The sequence below is a fragment of the Lithobates pipiens genome, unplaced genomic scaffold (assembly GCF_037356315.1).
Source record: "Lithobates pipiens isolate NorthernLeopardFrog02 unplaced genomic scaffold, aLitPip1_a1.2 Scaffold_17, whole genome shotgun sequence".
Lineage (NCBI taxonomy): Eukaryota > Metazoa > Chordata > Amphibia > Anura > Ranidae > Lithobates > Lithobates pipiens.
Genome location: NW_027507755.1, coordinates 3,520,534 through 3,527,159, shown reverse-complemented (window position 1 = coordinate 3,527,159; position 6,626 = coordinate 3,520,534).

Here is a 6,626-nt window from a genome sequence, read left to right as displayed (position 1 = left end):
AGAGAAAGAGCCTCATCCACAAATACCACAAACGACTTCAAGCTATCGTTGTTAAAGGGGGCAATACACGCTATTAAGAACTGGGGTATGTAAACTTTTAAACCATAAATTCTGCCAGGGTATGTGTACACTTATGAGCACAACTGTATTACATACAATTTTTTATATATACATATAATTTTTTTTCCCCAGGATCTAAAGAGTTAAGAAGCAGCTGAGAGATAGTTCAGCCAGCTTAAAAGGCTTTATTCAGCAAAAAGCAACAGAAATTTGACAGGCTGCCTTTATGGGCAGTTAAAACACACAAGGTCTTAGCAGTGTAAAACAGTCCTTTTAATAAATGCTCAGCCTCCCAGCCACAGCATATAACATAGCAAAGTCCCAGTTCAGGCAAGCTTACCCAGCAGGATCAAGTCACAGGCAACAGGGGTCTTCCCAGCTGCAATCTCCTCTAAGCTCTGATAGCTCAACAGACATCTCTCTCACAGCCTCTATGACCAGGTGCCCAATAAGCAGGCCTGAAAGGTTAGTACTTGCATTGTGTCATTACCCATTCCCAGGCTGACTCCCCACAATATGTACAATAATAATAATAATAATAATGTAAGTGTATAGCGTAAAGAATATGTAAACACAACATTTTATATTCCAGATGTGCCTGTTGTACCATGTATTTGTATGAAAGGGTATCCTGTTGTCTTTGTATTGCTTTTTTTTGTGAAATCCATAGTGATCCTGCCAGTCACTCTGCTTTGCTACTAAAAACTGACCACACTAAGCAGAACACATCATGGTCAGTTCACTAGCTATGCTGGAAACTCTGCCTGCTCTGCTCCAAGGATCAGACTCTCTCTCCCCCCCCATTCACTAAGAAGATGAGTGTGCTGTTGATACTCCTCCTCCACCTCTTATGCAGCTGAGAACAAAGGGAACTGTAACACTTAAACAAGGAAAAATACGATTTGTTTTGTTTTTAATATCTACACGCAAATGTTTTGCCTTTCACCATTTTAAAAACTGAGTGGGTTGTTTTACAAGGTGATTTTACAATCACAAAAAAGTTAAATAAATAAAATAACCCCCCACAAAAAAAAAAAAATAAAAAAAAAAAAGCACGTTTGACTATACTTCTCCTATGGATCACAGGAGTGCAGTTTGTTCTGCACTCCCGTGACCCGTTTTCAGAAGACAGCGAGCTGAAGTCCGCTGTCAGAGCCAGTCCAGGCTCAAGAATCATTGCGACACTGGAGTCGGGTCCGCCCACATGACTGGACCAGCACCCCCTCCACAGGCAAGTGCTCCAGTGAGCGAGGAGGGGGTAGATCAGAGAGCGGTGAATGACAATCAGCGGCTCTCTGCACAGGGAGCTCTGAGAATTGATCGAGCAGCGGTGTTTGAACGCTCAGTGCTAGAGCCGGCAGGGGACACAAGTATAAAATTTGCAAAAACCCCACAGTTCTCTTTTAAGGGATAATTTACACTAGCAGTTTGGGGGGGGGGGGGGGCGCAGTAAAAGCATGCAGGGGTTCAGCCTCTCAACCACTCTTCCTTTAGCTGGAAAGATAGCTGCCGGGGGTGTACACGTGCTGCAATGCTTTGCTACAGAAGCCCACCCCTGTTACTTTTGGCGGGCACTACCATCCACTAAATGCAACCCAGTCAAGTAAATAATGCCATACAGCAATCATGCGCAATGAAAGCAGTTTAGGTGCAGAAGTCTGGCATTTTGGGGGTTACAAGTGGCGAGGAAGCAAAACAATGCCTCCTCACCACTCCAAAAGCAGAACGCTCTTCAGAGAGCAACGCAAGTGTATACTATTCCCAAGATTATAGTTTCCCTTTCAGGGGTAAACACTGCAGTTAGATATAGAACAGAAGACATGACACCCCTATAGGTAAGAAATGAACAAGGGTGAGATCAATTGGCTATGCCAACTAGTGCGATCTCTCATTAGCTCAAGCAAAACCCTAATGAAAAGAATCAGCAATACATTCCCTTCATGCAACACATGGAAGATGGACATGATTACAGCAAACTACCTTTCACATTATTGATATATACCACAAAGCTTCATGCGGACATCAAATACATAATATGTTGCCTCATTCTAAACAGCATGAATTGACACAAATAAAATGCACAACACTGGCGGATCATAGAAATGCATTCCCATTTCATAACGGAAGAGAGATCTATGGGCCTGTTCAATCTCCACAACACAGCGGCCATCAGAGGTAACCTGCAGAGCAATCGGGGAAACCACCGGAGGTCACGGGAGGTAGATCACAATACTGGGCTGCAGTGCACCAATTTAAACAGTACATGTTGCGTTTGACCATATGCTTTCAGGCTTCTAGGAGAAAAATTGTAAAAAAACAAAAACAAAAAAACAAACAAACACCACTACAAGAAAAAAAACCATATGCTTGTGTATTCTCAATTCAAACATATGAGTAAGAAAAATAAACACAACACTCACATCTAAAAACAGCCATGATGATACGGTATACCATTTCATTAGCAAAGTCGTAAACAAGGCTTAGGGGTCATGTCACACCAACAACTTTGTAACAGATTTCTATCAGCTAGAGATTTGCTGCTGTGACTGACAAGTTATACCTAGACGGGTACAATCCCTGGTGTGCCACGGTCATCAGCAGCTGCACCCCAGAACACCACAAAGATAGTAAAAGCTGAACTCCGGTATAAGAAAATATTCTCTAAATACAAGTCATGTGTATTCATATGTGAACCTTGGTGTGCTTGCATATTTCTACCAGATATGCACAGTAATGTTGCCTCTGAGTAAAGTTTCCAGTAATAAATAGCAATCATAGCTTCTCGCTCTCTTTGCACAGGGCGACTGGTCTAACACCCCTTTCACACCGAACCGCGACAGCGGTAAAGCGGCGCTATTTGGCTAGCTAGCGGCCGAAAAGGGGTTAAATCCACCCACAAAGCAACGTTTTGCTGGTGTTATTGCAGTGCTGCCCCATTGATTTCAGCGAGTTCACCACTGCAAAGAAGCTGCCTGCAAGACTTTTTCTGATGCCCTGCCAGCGCACCGCTCTGTGAAAGCCCTCTGGCACACTGGAGTGCATGGAGCAGCTGTTTTAGGGCATTTTTCGGGTGCTATTTTTAACACTATAGCATCCGACAAAACACTCCAGTGTGAAAGGGGGTCTTAAATCCACCCCCCCCCTGCTACAGTCATCCTACAGGGGGCACCTGCTCTGCTCTTTTCATAGGCTATGTACAGCACAGTGATGCGGTCACTATTACAAGGTAATAACTGGGTTTGCAAAGGCATTTGATGCTCACAAAGTAGGTTTATATCCTTTGTGATTGAGGAATATATTTATGGACATTTTTGTGTCTGGACTTGCGTTTGAAACTGGCAATTCTGAAGCTAGCTTAAAATGCTGCAAAAAGCCTCCCAGCATCAAGGACATAATGGACCATTTCCAACTACACAACTTAAAGTCACCCCTGACTGCTAATTTTTTTTTTTTGGGGGGGGGGGGGGGGGGGTGTTGGGGCAATGCCAATCTGGACAACATCCCTGCCCATCCAATGAAAGTGGGCATTTAAGACCTGGAAGCCGGCTGCCCAAAGATGTCAATGGAAGTTTAGGCACCCCCTTTAACCCACTCCCCTTTTTACTTACCTGAGCCCTCATTTCATCCAGCACTGCTAATGTCTGCAGATCTCTCCCCTCACCTCCTGATCTCATGGGCTTTGCTGATGCAGTGGCTCCCACTTCTGTCAATCAAGTGATGAGAGCAGGGGCGGGCCAAGTTCCACGCCGTGAGACTCAACAGTGAACCCGCACACGTGTCCCCATAGAAAGCGGCTTGCTATGGGGACACTTGGCGGAGGGGAGGAGGATGTTAAGGGCCACTCCATTACACACAGCAGGTAAGTATAAGCCTGTTTTGTTATGTCTGCTATGACATTGAGCTGTAGATATGCCACACCACTGACGCTGCAAATGCCAAAACGGTTTACATCTGTGTACCGCCTTACCATTAAACTATTCATATATATATATATTATGTACGTTTTGATAAAATCGCATTAAAGATGCAAGCCAATTTTTTCTTATTTAATGCATCACCTAAAACCGCACACTTACAATAAACTGGAGGCTATACCCAAACAGCAGTCAGTTGTGTGGGTTTTGCTACGGATGTCATGGTTAGCTCTAGAGAAAATCACCAGTATGGTTTCATCCTAAACATCTCTATTGTGTGGAGAAAGTTGGGGACGGCAGAGGATAGGAAAATAAATGTAATAACCACTAAGAGAAACAAATTCAAGGGGGGGGGTTAAGGCCCCTGCAATGGCACCGCCAAACCTGCATTTATACTTGCTTAGAGGGAATGTAATGGTTTCTCAATGGTGCCATTCACACCGAGTGTTTACCTGCATTATGGTAGGGGTTTAGGATCCAGCTAGATATATGAAACATGTAAATACATGCAAATTTGTCTAAACCTGCTTTAACCCCTTCAAGCCCAAGGATAAAACAAATGTTAATGCCCAAGCACAAATTTTTATTTTATCTTTTGCTAATTTGTCATGTGTTAGTAAAACCGTATATATCAATCACTACTCATTTGTGCATCCAGGTGGATTACACCTTGTTTTTTTCAGGACAAATTGGGCTTTCATTTGGCGGTAAAGGGCAGACCCAGAAACAGTGCGCACTTTGCTTTTTTGTCCCACCTAAAAACCAGACACCAACTTAAAAAAAAATGTTTTCATTTTTTTTTTTTTTTAAATAAGATCCTGCCCAAAATATACTGACCCTTATTTAACCCAAACACAAACCCTGGCACTGACTTAGATAAACCATTGATCTAGGCATTTTATCTTTACATTTTTTTAACATATATTTTATTAAATTATCACACACTTCTCTCTTCAGAGCGAGAAGAGAGGCTTCACTGTGACTGATCACTGTGGTAGCCAAACAGAGGCTACCACAGCAATCAGGTGACGCAGAATCGGGAGTTCCTGGTCCCGATCATTAATAGCGCTTGGTGAGACCCCGGAACATGCTGAGTGGCAAACTCCCAATACAAAAACAGATATGCATAAAAAGCTGTGTGTGTGTGTGTGTGTGTGTACACACATATGAGAGTTATATCTGTGTGAAGGGGTTAAAGCAGAAAGGAAGCTACAAAAGAAGGAAAATTGATCTAGGAAGAAAAAACTTCATTCATACTTCTCAGATTACTTCTGAGTTTATAAAAAGATACACGCAGTGGCGTAACTAGAACCTTCAGGGCCCCAATGCAAGAAACCATGAAGGGCCCCCCTGAACCCCAGCCAGGGCCCTTCCCTCCGAGTCCGGCGGTGGAACTCCAGGGCGTGGTCACAGGTATGACCTTTGTGAGCCCTGTAGTTCCACCACTGGTATCAGTATTTTTATTTTTAGGTGCCCCATTGGGGGACTGTCCCTAGGCAGGATGGGGTCCCCGTCCCCAGAAGAGATGAGGTCCTTTTCTCCTGGGCAGATGAAGTTACTGCCCCCAGGTGAGAAGGGGTCCCTGTCCCCAGGGGAAGTGGGGGTCCCTGTCCCCACGTGAGAAGGGGTCCCTGTCCCCAGGGGGAGATGGAGGGGGTATGTAATGGTGTGTGGGGGATGGGGTCCTCTCACTCACCATGACCAAGCTGTAGGCCATGCACTCATCCATGTTGGCCTGGGCTCCATCCAGTGTGCTGCACGGGCGATCAGCATATCTCCCAGAAAGACCTTTCATCATCTGTGTAAGACGGGAGGAGGAGGGGCTGGCAGACAAGCCTGCAGTGTCCTCCGGGGAGCTCTCATAGGGCTGCACTGCATCTGTGTGCTTAAAGTTTGTTTACCCGGGAAAAGTTTGCAGTGCAGAGTGGGCCGGACTCGGGGTGGGCGGGACTCTGGCTGGGGAGAACAGACATCGGACTGAGTGGCAATGCATGGAGCAGGAGAGGGGTAATCTGAGGAGCCGGCTGAGGATACAGGTCATGCGGGGAATGCACAACTAAAGAGCAGCCATATGTAGAGGGGGCTGCATGGGCCCCCTGCATCACAGGGCCCGGTTGCGGTCGCAACTGCTGCACCCCCTATAGTTATGCCCCTGGATACACGGCATTAGAGCCAGTGTGAATGAGGCCTTAATCTCTACCTTTTCATGAATGGGGAGACGTTCAGTGATCTACAACCCCTAGCCTTTTAATTTCCAAAGAAAAAAGGGCCATGTGAAGTAGGAGGAGATGTAGGCGAGCATCTTCCTAACATGCTGATAATTGAGAAGTACTGTCATAAGTATTCATAAAACTGAATAGCCACCAACCCCTACAACAACCAGTCCTTTTCAACACAGCCGATTTCTGATAGGGGTGGACACTACATGCAGGCCAAGCTTCTCGTAAGAATAATCCAAACGCTGAAAATCACCGAACAGCCTTCCATTATGAGGAAGGTCCAAACGTCAAATATGAGCTAATGCACTAGATCTTTCATCAATTTTTTGATGGTCAGTACAGAACACAACACAAAACTATTGTCTCCATACATATAAGAATCACACACACACACACACACACACACACACACACACACACACACACACACACA